This window comes from Spermophilus citellus (assembly GCF_964194105.1).
Source record: "Spermophilus citellus genome assembly, chromosome: 3".
Lineage (NCBI taxonomy): Eukaryota > Metazoa > Chordata > Mammalia > Rodentia > Sciuridae > Spermophilus > Spermophilus citellus.
Window position 1 is genome coordinate 44331333 of NC_138184.1, and position 14586 is coordinate 44345918.

At 37.5% G+C, this 14586-nt stretch overlaps 1 protein-coding gene across 3 annotated transcripts in view; it reads right to left on the reverse strand.

Annotated features, from left to right (window-relative positions):
• PLCL2 (phospholipase C like 2) overlaps positions 1-14586 on the reverse strand; it is a 178095-nt gene that overhangs the window by 119489 nt on the left and 44020 nt on the right. The window contains exon 1 of one of the 3 annotated variants that reach the window (XM_081287553.1): positions 9678-9784. The exons of the other annotated variants lie outside the window; for them this stretch is intronic. The gene's annotated coding sequence lies outside the window, so the exon portion shown is untranslated. Of the gene's footprint in view, positions 1-9677; positions 9785-14586 lie in introns of those variants that run through there. 3 annotated transcript variants of the gene reach the window in all.

Here is a 14586-nt window from a genome sequence, read left to right on the forward strand (position 1 = left end):
CTAGGCAACAACAATCTACTTTCTGTCTCCGTAGGGTTGTCCTGTTCTATATTCATACCAACGGGATCATAAACATATGGCCTTTTTGTATTTGGCTTCTTTTGTTTGGCATGAAATTTTCAAGGTTCATTCCCAACACATCATGTATCAGTACTTCATTTCTTTTTATTGTCGAAAAATATTCCACAATATGGATGTACATATTTATTTATTCAGTCATTAGTTTATGGATATTTGAGTTGTTTTTACTTTTAGACTATTAAGAACAATCTTATTAAAAACATTCCTGAAAGGTGCTGGGTTTGTGACTCAGTAGTAGAGTACTGGCCTAGCATGTGTGAGGCACTAGGTTCAATCCTCAGCACCACATAAAAATAAGTAAAATAAAATAAAGGTATTATGTCCATCTAAAACAGAACAAAACAAAAAATTCCTAAAGAAGTCAAAATGCTTTCTAAGAAAAACTAAGCACTTCTATGTAAACGTCTGATAGTTAATCTAGAAAGTAGAACAATTAAAGTATATGTTTTTCTTTATTCATCCCTAACAAATAATCCTTAATGAATCAAATGATCCATTTTATAAAAACAATAAAAAAGAAACATTTATGGATATCATACTAACCCAAATTAACTTCCAAATTAATCTTATCTTAAATGCTAAATTATAAGAAATGAATTTTTGTAACTTGACAAATATCTTGGCCAGCAATTAAGTTTCTTATTAGAATTTTTGAAAAGAAAGGCTTTCTGAAATGTAGTAGGGGAAGGAGGACAAAACTCTTGCCAAACTCTGGGTATATTAGTCAGCTTCTTGTCACTGTAACAAAATACCAGAGAATAACAACTTGAAGGAGGAAATTTTTATTTTGGCTCATAATTTCAGAGGTTCCAGTCCACAGCCAACTGGATCCACTGCTTTTAGGCTTGTGGTAAAGTGGAAACATCATGGCATAAGGGCATGGAGGAAGAAAGCTGCTCACCTCATGGCAGCAAAAAAAACAGAGGGGGAAAAGAGCCATAATCAAGATATTCCCTTTCAAGTTATGCTCCAGGATCTACTTCCTCCAATTAGATCCCAGCCTCCTGAAGTTTCCACCACCTCCCTGTGGCATCACCAGCTGGAGACCAAGCTTTCAATATTCTGGAGTATCCTCTCGGGGATAGTCCAGAGCCAAACTATAATACTAGGGTAATTATGAACATTTTGGTGGCAAAGATAGTTTGCAATCTGACTTAGAGTGAATTTTCATAAGTTATTTGAAATACTAAAATACTTGGAGATAAAACTATTAAAAAAGCAGAGAATTTTCTGTTTCTAAATACTTCTACCCCATGAATATAATGAAATGCCCTCCCAAAGTGTACAGTACCAGACAGATAATAGGATGTGTTCATCTAGAGGATTTGCAGATAGGTCCTTCTGACAGTTTCAGTACAAATCTTAATTCCTTTAGCACCATTTCCTGAGTATGGTTCCAAAGTCATAAGCAGCCTCTTCTCCTAAGGAGCTCACATCTTATATGGTCCCATCTCACAAATGAAAGAGCTTAGGAACATCTTCATTTATTGCTATTTTAGCAATGTAGGTTGAGCTCCCCCACAAAATAATGATGATTTATAAGAATAAACCTTTAATCTTATATTCATTCATTTGCTCTTTTTATGTGAGAAAATCAATATAAAAGAAAGGCTCTACTTAATTATTATCCAACCAAAAGGCAGATGGAAAAGAACTATTAATAATTTTAAGTGCTATTATAAGAAATTTGAAGTAAAATCGTTTATGATAGGACTAAAAACTTAAGAACTTTCTGATCAGTTATTTAAGAGTAACTATGGAATCAAAGGGAAGAAGTCACACTGTATTTCACTATAGGCAAGTAAACTATATAGCCATAACAAGGGAAATAATTTAAAACAATGATAAGAAAACAGTCTACCATTACATTTTATTCCAAATGTTTCCATGTCTCAAATTTATTCTCTCATAAAAACTATAATGTGAATAGTCCTTATAATCTAAGACTAATCTATATAAACCCATTTAATACATAACTGAAATGATGTATACAGCCAACTTAAAAGGATAGGAAAATCACTGTTAAAATACTGCTAATTTAATCAAACAGAAAACAATTTAAATTCAATTAAAAAAATAATTTCTAAAACTTTTATTTTGATCCTCTTACTCCATCTAGTTCATGAAGAACAACAATGTTAACTGAAGGAGAATGAAGACTAGAAATGGTCCTGAATGAAGACTAGAAATGGGGGAATCCTGAAGGGCCCAGGAGAGGACCTAGGTGCTATGCCTTCTTTCCTGCTTCTCTTTCCCTCTACCTCAACCCCTTCCCTTTCTTCTATTCAAACCCCTCCAGGTGTCCATAATCCATCTAAATCTTTCTAGCTCCACAAAGGCCACCTCAGTCTGAAGGGATCCTAACTTAGACAAGAAGCCTGCTGCTCTTACATGTTCTACTGTTTCTCTGGCAACTAACATTTACAGACTAGCACTGCTTCCTCCCTTGTTAGTAACAACTATCTGTGGGACATCAAAGGGACTGATGTGAGGGTAGAAGAAAGAAAAGGAATGAAACTCTTATGAGATAACTAGTGAGGAGCTCTAAGAGCAAGGGAAGAAGGTCACAGGAGAGAGTGCGTAGACCATCAGTGAACCTGCAGGGGGTGGAGAGAAGAGACGAGTGGTACTAGGTCAGAAAGGCTTCCACTCCATTCATAAAATGTAACTATAAGCTCAAGGTCTACAGATTTGCTGTGGACAGAAAAAGAAAGAGGAACAGGATGGATATAGGAATGTTGCTAATGTTAATAGCTATAACATATTCATTTATGAGCACCTTCTATAGACAGGATACCTTTGGAGAGAAGGGAGATGAGAAATTTTTTGGTTTGAGGAATTTATAGCCTATGGGGGGAGAGTCAACACACAAACTGTAGTAAATTCAGAATGCATTAAGAACCACAAGAAATGTGGTGCTATAGGAGCACAAAGGGAGAGTGTGAGAATGGAAGGGAGCCAAAAGAACATTAGCTCATTCAGAAATATTTATGGAGTGCCTGATATGTGCCAAGCAATGTTCCAGGTGTTGTGGATATGATGAATAAATCAGACAAAAACTTCAACTTTCATGGAAATTAACAATACAAACTTAAAAAATACAAATGAAATACACGGCATGTAAGGTGATAAAAGTGACATGGCTCCCTGGCTGCTAAGCCATGCAGCAGCCTATTGGCCCCAGCTGAGAAGCAGCAGCAGAGTGGTGGAGCAGCAGAATGGTAGCCCAGTGGGTTGGAGAGAAGACGGCAAACGCGTCCCGCAGCTGCGTGGAACCTGCCATGTAGGCCTGGTGGGCCTGATGCACTGCAAGCCAAAATGCACTGGCCTGTCACCCTTTGGTAACCAGGCCTGGGCACAGTGCGGAGGCCTTCTATGGAAGCCCACTCCACCCAGTGCTATAGCCTAGAACTTGCAAACAAGGCCATCATACTCCCTCAACCTGTTGTTCCTGCCACAGAAAGCAATGACATAGAATTAACACTGATTATATGCACAGATATCTGTATTAGACTGCTTTTTTAGAATAATAATAATAATAATTTTAGAATAATCTTTTAAAATGTTATACATATTATGTGTAAAAGCAAAAGTCTAGATGAATATACACTAAAAAGGACAGACAGTATAACTTTCACTTCTTAATACTTTTCTGTGTTGTCTGATTTTTTTATAGTAAATATGCATTGTTTGTAAAGCCTGAAAAACAATGTTATCCAACGAAGTAAGTGGTGTTTTAAAGCTATTTCCTTTATAACTTGCTGTTCAAACTCCTCTCACGGGTAGGGCTCTCAGAATTGGCTGGCATTCCAGCTTTCTTGGAGTTCTTGCAGGTGGCTGTGGTTATACCCCAAGCAACTCTCACAAAGCCAATGTCAGAGAAAGGGTTTAGGGCTGGTTCAAAAGATAACTGTTCTCACAGTTAACAATACATGGAGACTCAGAGAAGCAACTTTTCACAAATAAAGTGTCTGACCTCAGGAAGTGCAAGAATATTATTATTCAGTTAGTATTTTTAAAATCACATCTGTTGGGCTGGGGTTGTGGCTCATTGGTAGTGAGCTTGCCTAGCATGTGTGAGGCACTGGGTTCCATCCTCAGCACCACATGAAAAATAAACAAATAAAATAAAATAAAGGTATAAAAAATCACATCTGTCAAGATTGTCATTTGTGTCAACGTGTCAGGATTATAAGTAAAGCACAATAATGTTTGAAAGAAGGAGGCAGCTAAGGACATGAAAGAGCAGAGAAAATGCTCAAGGGCAAGCCATCAAAAAAACAGTTGCAGCATCATATTTAATCCTTATTAATTCAATCTGGCTGGACAGCAAACCATTATTAAGCTTGTTTTCTATGCTACATCCTACAAGGATGAAGATAAGTAAGGCGTGGCCCTGTTAGGACCACTATCATTTTCTAATGTGTGTTCTATAACACTAAAACAAACTCTTTTTCCCTTTATTAAGTGCAGGTGCCCAAATGAAGTCAAAAATGGTTAATAACTTATCTTTCTCCTTACAAGTTTCATTTACAATTGTTTCTTTTATTTTTTGCTTTTGGGGAAATGGAGGAAAGAATGGGATGAAGCAAGGAAGAAGAAAAGCACAGAGAAAAAGATGGCAGAAATACAAGTGCAAGCAATACAAACACTGAGAACAAATATTATACTTGTAAATGAGAATGGAATGACTCAGAATAGAAAAGTAGCAAAGGTAATAAAGTTGCACCTGGCTCTTTGCCAAGACAACAAGGAAGACAACAGGAAACAGGGGGCTACCATGAAGGATCATCCTGACCTCCAACTTCATTTGTGCTTCAGTTCTGAAAATGACATCAGTGACCCTGCAGGGAAGGATATACTCCTTTCTTCAGGGTTGTTTTCTGATCTGCCAGCAGGAAAATGTAAGGGAAAGATGGTCTGGCACCTTCCCCCTGCTGCCCTTTCCTTCCTCTGCTATACTGGCTGCAGAAAAGCCATTGACACAGTCTGGTGTGGCAGGAACTCAGTCTCCAAAGAAATAAGAGGGTTGGTTTTCTCCACAAATAGTTACCAGCTCACATATGTTTGAACAAAAGAGGGTAACGGAACCTCCTGAGCAGGTTCTTGCTTGAGATTTCCTATACAGACTCAGTTGCACCCCAGACAAGGAGACTTCAGACCAGGGGAGGGGAATTAGTAACTCAAGGAGACTCAGAGGAGCAACTTCCAACACACTTACCTGTGTCATCCTAGGAATTCACAAACTCCTCAATTTCTTCTCACCTTTGCTCTTCCAGATAAAGCACATTCTATTTAACAAGTTTTTCACTAACTACACACTTGGCTAAACACAAAGGCTAAAAAATATATAGACAGTCCTTGCTTTTAAGGAGCTTATAATCTATAAGTAAACATAAACAGAGAAGGGCAAACCTGAATTTTCCAAACTTTGTGACCCTGAATAAAGTGTAGAGTTTATTCAGGAACCCAAATACATTTATACACACACACACACACATGCAAAATAGCATTTTTTCTTCTAGTCTGTTCAGTTCAGTTTCGTTGGATTTTTTTTTTTTAAACATGGATCACAAGCTGGGGTTGTGCCTCAGCAGTAGAGCACTCACCCAGTACATGCGAGGCCCTGGGTTCGATCCTCAGTACCACATAAAAATAAATAAATAAAATAAAGGTATTATGTCTAACTACAACTAAAAAATAAATTTTAAAAATACTCAAAAATGGATCACAATTACAGACTGAAAAATAGACATGGTGCCATGGGAGAACAGAGGGACCCTGAAGCTGCCCAGATTCAGAGAGTGCCTTTTGGAGATGAAGTCTGGGCTGAGAGGAATAAAAGTGAGCCAAGTGAAGAAAGAAGAAAAGATGTTCCAGGCCCAGCAAAAGCATGCAGTGTGCTCAGCAGATCCACTGGGATGGGATACTTCCAGAGCTGACCTGTGATGCAGGGGCGCTGAAAAACAGAGTCATGAGTAGAGATGATCCAGAAGAGGGGTCCTGAGTGTCACAAAGAGGTGCTGTGGCCGGCACTATAGGGGCAGGGTCTGGGGGAGGAGCCTGGCACTTGGCTAAAGAATTTATCACAGAGAATCACCTGATCTACCTTTTCCCGAAACCACTCTAGATATGTGGTAGCTAAAATGAAGGAAGGCAAAAAAAAGGAAGGAAAAAAGATTAGGTAAGAGGCTAATGCAACAGTAGAATTGAGAGGTGATGATATTTTTAACATGTCATAAGTAAAGGGGACAGGGGGATCCCAGTGGTATGTCAGCAGGCAAGAGAGATAAATTTGAGAGTCCCAAGCACACAGAAGGTAGTTAAAACTGTGAATACGGATGGAAAAGCGGTGAGAAAAACATGAGGCAAAAGACTGAACCCATGGGAGCTCCCTCCTCTCAGGAGCAAGAAAGGACAAGGATGTTGGAAAGAGATAGAAAGCCACTGACAGGGTGAGAAGCAAACTTACAGAGTATAGATGTGAAAGCCAAGGGTCTTCAGCATGGCCAGGCCCGCAAGCCTTCAAAATCAAAAGCAGGCCTGGAGGCAGGGACCACAAGAACATCGTTGAAGGAAGAGCAGCAGCCATCCCTCCTGAAGCATTTCTTGTAAGCTGGTGCCATGCTAAGTGCATTATATATTACATTATGTATGTTACATATTTTATCACATTTGATCTTTATAACAAATGAAGTGATTTCATCCTATTTTATAATGTGAGGCTTACAGAATAACTTACCTGATGTAACTCAAATTAGTTTTGTAGCAGAACCAAGATTCAAGTCTCATCAATCTCATGCCAAGGCCAATTTTAAATGAACCCAATTTTACAACACGGAACTTAGTTTTGGCCTTTGCAAAAGCAAGCATAATATGACTTCGTTGTGGGGACACAGGAAGAGTGATGGTAAGAAGGAGGGTGGGGGAAGAATTGACCTTTCCTTCAGTAAAAATGACAAGAAGGAAACTAAACAGAGAGAGAGGACTGCTTTCAGATGTGAGCAGCAAATACTTTCAGAAGCTGAGTTAAAAGGGACAATGCAGATGGGCAAGGGCCAGATCTCAGATGGAGCTTCTGGTCTACTGAATGGACATATCAGCCACTGCGGTTCAGGGGAAGGAAGGAAGGTGCTGCCTAGGTATTTTGCAAAAGATAGTAATCCAGTCATTCCCTGTCTTCCTGTCACTTAACAAATCCTTTTCTTATCTTCTGTGGTCTCCTCCAAACCATATTTATTTAGGATTTTGAATGCAAATGTGGCTTTTCATTTGTTTGTTTATAGGATAATCTTTTTCTTGTAGATTTGAAGACATCAGGTACCACTCAAAACCTACTTCTAGTTTATTCCCTCTGCTTCCCCAAGCCTCCCAGAATGGGAATAGTTTCTCTGTTTCTTCTCCTTCCATACTGTCCTGGAAGCAAACATTTTGTTGAAGTTTTCTGAATGTGTTAATTTGCAGGAAAACAAATGGAGTGAAAATAACAAAAAGTATCACTCCAATGAAAGCTGTCTCCAATATTCTGAGTCATGTGAAAAGAATGAGACTTGGACTTTTGGGCGTTCAGAGGCTCTACAACTCTATTATCATTTTTGTTGTGCTGAGGTCTATTCCATATTTATTGATTTTATTCCAGAAAAAAATTTACTTTTTGATTGTTTTGCCTAGTTTTAATACTCTGCATGCAGCATTTGATAGTTTCCTCATTTATTTATGTATTTGTGGTCTGTCTTGTTTACCAATGTCTGCCCAGCAGAAGAGACCTCCACAAGTAACTGAGGAATAAAAATGTTCTCTTTGGATCTGCCCACCATGAAGACCACCTCTTTTGAAGCAGAACAATGTAATCATGAAATCTGGCCAAGTGTTAGAAGCAGGACTCAAACTCACAACACTGGCCTCATTAGTTTCATGTACCAATAAATTCAACCAACAGACTTTTCTAAAATAAGCATTTAAGGAAAAAATTCCACAGGCTAAAGATTTATATATGTTTCTAAATCAGCACAGACATAGAAGCTCTAGAAGACTAAACACTACTGGTTTGGATCCATTCAAATCCCAACAACTGTTAGACTCTTGCCTTAGCAAAAAATACGACAAGCAAGTGTGAGAGATCACCCATTCACCCTCAGCTACCTACAGTGGAATTATACTCCCAGCATACCCACAGGTATCTGTGGGCCTCAGTTGATTTTAGGAAGCTACAACATAAATCAGGGATTCACAATATTCCTAGAAATGTATATATTTAGGCAAAGACAAGATAAGATGATTCAGGGAAACCATACAGTTAGTGGGTAAATTTCAAAAATTAGAAATGGAACTAATATCCTCCCATAAACACTTGTATATTTTTTCCTCATGTTTCTGAATTATTTTGCTCTAATTTTTGGAATGACAGTGTTTGTTTCCAGAACAAAATGGACACAATAAACAGAATAGAACAAATATGAAAGCTGTAAACTGAATGGGAATCCTTGATTTAAAGAACTCAAATGTGCCTGGGTGGGACACCACAAAAGGAGAAAGGGGTCAGGGAGAAGAAGCCCAAAAGACGTTTCATTGCTCCAGGCATTTCCAAGAAGGAATCCAGCTATGACAAATCCCAGTATGCTGAGACAATGCTTCTAAATGCTACTTTGCACTATATGTACAACCAAAAAATGGGTTACTAATTCCCGCTTTCATTGGGAAATGTATTCAAACAAACTTCAATCAAAATCTGTTAGAAAAAAAAATTTCTTAATAAACGATCATCACAAGTGGATTGCTTTCTCAAGCTGTGGCTTTGGCTTCCCCTCCCACAGGCTGGTCCACTTCTGCTACAAGTTGGACAGAGGGTAAGGAGAGCTGAGGCTTCTTGTATTTCTTTCCAAATGCTTTTTCTGTTTCTATAATACCTTCTCTTCCCTCTGTACACAGTGATTATTAAAATGATCACTGGAAGTTGACTATAAATCTAAGTTCTAATTATTATTTTATAGTCCTTTAAAAAATGAATTAAAGCACAGAAACAGTTCATCTTAATCTAATTATCCAAAAGCTTTGTAAAATCATCAAAACTTTTAAAAAAACAGATCCAAACATGATTAACTGCTTGTCCTGTATAAGCAAGGCAATGTTTTTGGCAGAAGATTTATATTTCACTCCAGTTAATTAGTAAAAGTACATTTAACAATGAATTAACATTGCATTATGTTGTATTATATTGGCAGTTTTGTGCTTGAAAGTAGTACTAAAAATTATGTAGGACAAGTACATTTGAATATGGAACATCAAATTACACCTCAATTACTACCTTTCAAACCAACTTCTCATAAGCAATTTCTATTATATTATTTAAAAATTCAATTTAAAACCATAACCTGTTATCCAAAATTAATGCAAGTACAACATCCACTGCTAGAGACTGTCTGGGACATGGCTGTTTCAGTTTCTGTTTGATCTGTACTGTCAGTGTTAATGAAAGGAGGCATCTTTTAAAAAGAGCAACAGTGAACCATATGCAAGAAAAACACACACCACTAATTTCTAGTCAAGTGTATAACTTGTAGTCATTAAAACATGCAGTCAAGCAAGGGTTTAGTTACAGGCTTTGGTTTATTTTCCAGATTTTCCACGGCAGGTGGGTGTTCCGTCTGAATCGGTCAACTGTCCATAGAAAGCCACAGCCAGCAAATCTTGTGAGGCCAGCACAGTTGAGAAGGGCAGATGAACATCTTAGGAAGGAAGCTTCCTGTCCTTTGGTTAATGCCATTAGCAGGGCAAACAGCTAAATGTAATGACCATAACCGATTCACCACAGAAGTACCATGTGATTCCTGCCCTTCACCTGGTATGAATTGAGAACACTATTTCTAGAAAATCACCTCCCAGACTCTCAGCATGTCCTTAGGTCTCAGTTCACTGGTTTTATTTTCAATATAACAAATTTGGTTAGTGACTTTGAGTGCTATGAAATTTAATTGAAGTTTAGTTAAAGTGTTCCTTCTAGCAGCCTATTCTTACCTTGAAGACTACTATCTGACTTGAGAGTAGACCATATATTTAAAAGTCAAACATAACTTCTGAGCTGACCAATCTTACCTCCTCTGCATTGATCATATCAGTGGTTGCCCTCAAGGGGACATCTGGCAATATCTGGGGGCATTTTTTAATTGCCTGGGCTGGGGTGAAGATTCACTGCATCTGGTGGGTAGAGACCGGTAATGTAATGTCACAAAACATCCTATAATAACAAAGGTCAGACCCACACCACTAAGAAATATTCAGCCCAAAATGTCAATGATGCTGAGGCTAAAAACTCCTGGGCCATAAAGATAAGATTTAAGGGTTAATACTCACACCTGGACAACATCAGAAAACCCATGCCATTTAAGAAAAAAAAAAATGACTACCAACATCCATATTTTCCTGATCTCTGTATGCCAAGAGTAGGCAATTACAGCCTTGCTTTTTGAAAAAAATAGCCCAGTGAGAAAAATGTATTTACAAAGTCATATATTCACTTTCATGGTTAGCCCACAGCCTTACAAAATAAACCTATGCCCCCCTGAAAATACAACTTTTTGTTCTTTCAGGAGTGAAATTACACTTCAACTTTCCAAACATTCAAGTAAAAAGAAAAACATTTAACACATCATGATTGCTTGTTTGCTTTTCTTTCTTTCCACCTATTTTTTTAACTAGCTAGCAAAAACACAGAACAGACGAACCACAGAGTTTATCAAACAGATACACATGGCATTCTGGGTGGCCTGAAAGCCACCCAACCCCACCTCACTCTTGCAAACAGCGTTTACTAGGAACCAAGGTCTCACTCAGAGCCAATGGTACATGCTAAATGTGGACAACACAGCCCCTCTGAGCCAAGCTCATAAAAACAGTCCTATCATTAGGCTTCAATCTCTAAAATGTCTCATAAACAGGCAAAACAGGGCAATGCTTTCTCTCAGGAAAACCCAATCAAGCTCTATGATTTAAAAAATAAATAAATAAACTTCCACTACGTACCTAAAATTTTTCTAAATGTTTAGAAAATGTTTATCTTGCTGTCAAATGATAAATGTCAGTGAGTGTGGCATTTTATTTCCTAAGATTCCTTAAGTCATTGTGAGGCTTTGGGTCAAGACTCTACCATCTTTGGTCTTGTTCTGATTGGTACCACCAATGGTCATCTTGTATGTTCTGTGTAGAAAAGAATCTTCCAAAAGGACCAAGATTATAGCTACCATGGACCTGAAAAGTTATTTCAATGTTAATTATATTTCAAAGCAGAAGGATAATCTTGAACTTTAAGTTGCAACCACACAAACCATTGGCAATGTTTTATGACCTGGATTTTCTCATAAACTCCAGATTTCAAACATTCTATTCTTTTGACTATGCTTAACTATTAATGCCTCCAAAATCCTAATATTTTTACATTTAATTTCAAAGACTGTCTCCTTCACACAAATTGCATAAAACTCATTATACTGTTGTCCTGATTTGGGGTTCACAAAAAATATATACTTTTTACCTTTTTTAAAACTATTGAAAACGAAAAAAAGGTACATTTCATAAAACATACTTTGTATTTTAAAAAAGTCTAAAAAAATTAAAGATTTAAAGGTTAAAAATGGAAATAAATGTGAATACTTATATAAATCCCAAAATTTATACAACTTGGGGTTGAGAAAGAACTTTCTTGACTCTAAAGGCAAAAATCCTGAGAAAAAAATTTAATACATTAAAAAAAACTCTCTGATCAATAAAATAACATAAGCAAAAGTAAGCACAAGTCAGATGTTGTGACACACACCTGTAATCCCACTTACTCCAGAAGGTGAGGCAGAAGGATTGCAAGTTCAAGGCCAGCCTCAGCAACTTACGGAGACTGTCTCAAAATAAAAAAGTGTAAAAATAAAAAGGGCTGGGGATACAATTCAGTGTTATAGTATTCCTAAGTTTAAAAAAAAAAGTAAACAAAATAACAAGCTAGAGAAATGCTCCAACAAATAGAAAAAACAAAGGACTAAACAATTAGAAATCAAGAAAACAAAACATCTCAAAAGAAAAATAAGCAACAAAAAATCCTAGAAATATACAATTCATAGAAATATAGTCAATAAACATGAAGAACTTCAACCAAACCAGAATATACAGAAATGCAAATTAAAACATCAAAAAAGATGTATTTTCTGCGTATCAAATTAGTGTCAATTCATAGCAATAATAGTAAGCTTGAAGCAAAGTCCTAACTGCTAGTAGACATGTAAAAGTGATACATTAGCCTTTCTGGAGGCATTCTGATTACATTATTAAAAAATTTCAAAAATATATTTCCTTTGACTCAGCAATTTCATTCTAGCATTTATCCAAAATAAATAATGTAGAGGTTCATAAAGATGCATGAATAATCCACTGCTTATATGGTTTTGTTAAAGCTGAGCAATGAGAGGGCTGTCTCTTTGCCTCTACACTCTAATCTCACAACCACTACACCCTGATGAGTCTGCAGCCTCAAGGGCTCTTCAACTCCTACTTCTCCACCCTCATTATCATTATCAGTGCAGGTCACAATCACTTCTCACCTGGATTACTGAAACAGTTTCCTAAATAATGTCATATCCCTTTATAGTTCACTTTCCACCTGGCAGGGTGAAATTTTAGAAACAGAAGTCAGATAACTCCATATCCCTGGTAAAAAACCTCTAACAGCCTCCCACAGCTTTAAATTTAAACTTCTTAATGCTTGGGGAGAGGTATGGCTATCCTGACCCTTAATAACTTTGCAAGCCTCATCTCCCCACCCCACACAGACACACTTGAAGATCCTCAAATAGGCTGCACTGGTCTCTGATGCACTGCTATTCCCTATCCTAGAACATGGCTTCTTACACTATTCCACCCTTTCCTACCTACCCTCCTCAAAACACATTCTTTGGTGCTCAGCTTAGTAGGCTCTCCCTGAGGTCAGCCTTTCTAGGGAGATGTAGCTGCTAGGTACCTATTGTCCACTGCACATTGCACTTATCCAAAACTCACAGCACTGACCCACACTACATTAGAATGAGGCGTTTAGCTGTGAGTCATTAGTTTATAGGCATCTCAGGTCAGCTTTCTCACTGGTGGTCTTCTCAGAGGACATAAAATTCTTAGTAAGCCCAATAGCCAGCTCCTTCCCTTGTTCTTACACAGAGTCCTCCTGTGTCTGCACCACCAATCACATTTCCTTTACACATGACATGTCCAACTATCCTGTACCACAGAACATTTGGGGGGGCAGTTGCCTGATGTATTGAAGTTATCCATTTTATAGACAGTTTTAATGATTCTTTGATCTTTGTTGGTTCTCCTTTAAGTCTTTTTTTCTTAATTTTTTTTAGCTGTAGATGGACACAGTATCTTTATTTTATTTGTTCATTTTTATGTGTTACAGGGGATCCAACCCAGGACCTCACACATACTAGGCAAGCGCTCTACCACTGAGCCACAACCTCATCCCCTCCTTTAAGTCTTATGGATGTGATTTTTCTTTGTTTTAGAAGCAGAGATCCTACATGGTTCTCTTTGTTCTTTTATTTTGGGCAAATTATATATCCTATCAACAGAGCACATTATAGGTCTACTTTCACAAATTAAGAAGGGAATTATAAAAATAGTTCCTTTAGTCTAGCACTTTTAGTAATAATCAAAGATAGAAAGCAATCTAAATCTTCCTCAAGAGGAAACTAGTTAAATAAATCATACAAACATACAATGGAGTACTGTGCTGCCCTAAGAATAAGAAACTCAGTTATATGCTGTCTTAGAAAGCATCAGGAAGTAATGTAAGGTTAAAAAAAAAGAAAGTGAAGTGCTGGACAATTATTATGATATGCTGTCATGGGTATAAAAAGCAGGCACAAGTTGGGTGTGGTGGCAGACACCTGTAATCCCAATGGCTCAGGAGGCTGAGGCAGGAGGATCGCTTCCAGTTCAAAGCCAGTATCAGCAACTTAGCAAGGCACTTAGCAACTCAGTGAGACCCAGACTCTAAATAAAATATTTTTAAAAAGAGCTGGGGATGTGGCTCAGTGGTTAAGCATCCCTAGGTTCGATCCCTAATACCTACCCCTCCCCTCCAAAAAAAAAACAGGCCCATGCATATATGTCCTGGCTTATGCATTGACCCTGTCTTGTGGGGAGGGAAGCTAGGTGGCTGGTGTTAGAATGAAGAGGAAAACATCTCCTTGTATAATCAAAAACAAGAGGGTACTGATAAAAAAAATGCTAAAAAGAGATCAAACAAAAGATAATACTGGTTACTTAACGGCTCTTTTTCTATTCCACATATCTTTTTCCAATTTCAAGTCATTTAAATTTAGCCAATACTTTTGATTACATATGTGCCAGACATGGATCTAAGTACCAACTGGGTTCTTACTTTCAAGATCTCATCATCTAGCAGAAGAACCAGACCTGAAAAAAAATTACCAAACAATTTCATGACTTGTAGAGTAAAAAAGTAAATGA